Raw genomic sequence first — 1,269 nt, 5'->3', positions numbered from 1 at the left:
AATGATAAGACACTGACAAGCCTGAGACCTCGATGGTATCTTCAATCATCTGAAGTCGTGCCTCAGCAGAACCGGGCCGTGAGACCCTTGCTGGAATGCCAGTGAGACGCTAACTTCCGTTGGAGTTGTCCGAGTACAGGTCGATTGTCCGTATAGACCTCAATCGACTGCTTTCCCGTCATGCTAGGGCTCGGCGCCAAGACAGAACTAGAGTATTGAGCCCTTTCAAGACTGCTTCTAGTTCGACCACGTCGATGGGCCGGATGTCTCCGAGTTTTCGTAGCCAGGAGACATCCTTGACGTAGGTAGAGCCGAAATACAGGCAGGCCCCTAAGCCTAGGTCAGAGGCATCGCAATACAATCGCCATGTGGACCCAGCATCGACAGTAAATTTACCAGTAGCTGGATCACCACGGGAAGAGATATCACGATGTAGTGCCTCGCATTTCCGCAGAATGTTCTGCGAGAGGTGTGTGGACTTGGATGCAGAAGGATTCTCGAGGTGAGCAATCCGTTCCAAGCCGCGAGCCGCTGGCCGTAACCATCGCAAAACCGGGTAGTGTGAACACGCTAAGGTCGCTACCCACGATTTGAGATGGTGGTAAGTTTCTCCCTGTATGGGACCGAGCGGACTGCGGCGAGTCCACATGTTGCCGGAAATACGTTGCAAACCGAGAATACGAGCTGTCTCGGCCTCCTCGGGTTCTTTCAGGCTGAACCCATTCTGTTCGAGAGCCTTGACGACATTATCCAGCTGTGACTTGGGTACGCGCAAGTCGTCGAAATAAGGCTCGACACCTCCGTCGATTCCAGCCTCTGCTAGAATGAAGTCAATGACGGAGCGGAGGACCTTTGGAGCAATTGACACCCCAAACGCAAGGCGGGTCAACTCCCAGTATGTGCGACTACCATCGTCCTCAATCAGGGTGATACCCTGATAAATGGAGCACTCAGGGTGCATATGAATACACATATATGCTTTTTTGATGTCCATGAGTACCCACGATTCGGTAAGTCGTCCGGCATTGGAGTAGCCTGCTCGCCATCGGCGTAAGGTTGCTCCACAGGTAACGTGTCCAGTCTCGTTCGGATACGACACCAAACCAGAATTAACTGGCTTGAAGTCGAGAACAGGTCTTACTGGAGTGGACGATTTGTGGGGTTGTGAATTAAGATCAAGGTGATGGAAGAGCGGAGCTCTTCACGGTTCACCTGACGAATAAAACCCCAGTCTTGCCACAGTTTGAGTTCCGCCCTCCAGAGCTTGTG

The sequence above is a fragment of the Perkinsus marinus genome (assembly GCF_000006405.1).
Source record: "Perkinsus marinus ATCC 50983 genomic scaffold scf_1104296929318, whole genome shotgun sequence".
Classification (NCBI taxonomy): domain Eukaryota; phylum Perkinsozoa; order Perkinsida; family Perkinsidae; genus Perkinsus; species Perkinsus marinus.
The sequence above is the reverse complement of the archived record's forward strand: the minus strand, read 5'-3'. Positions refer to the sequence as shown.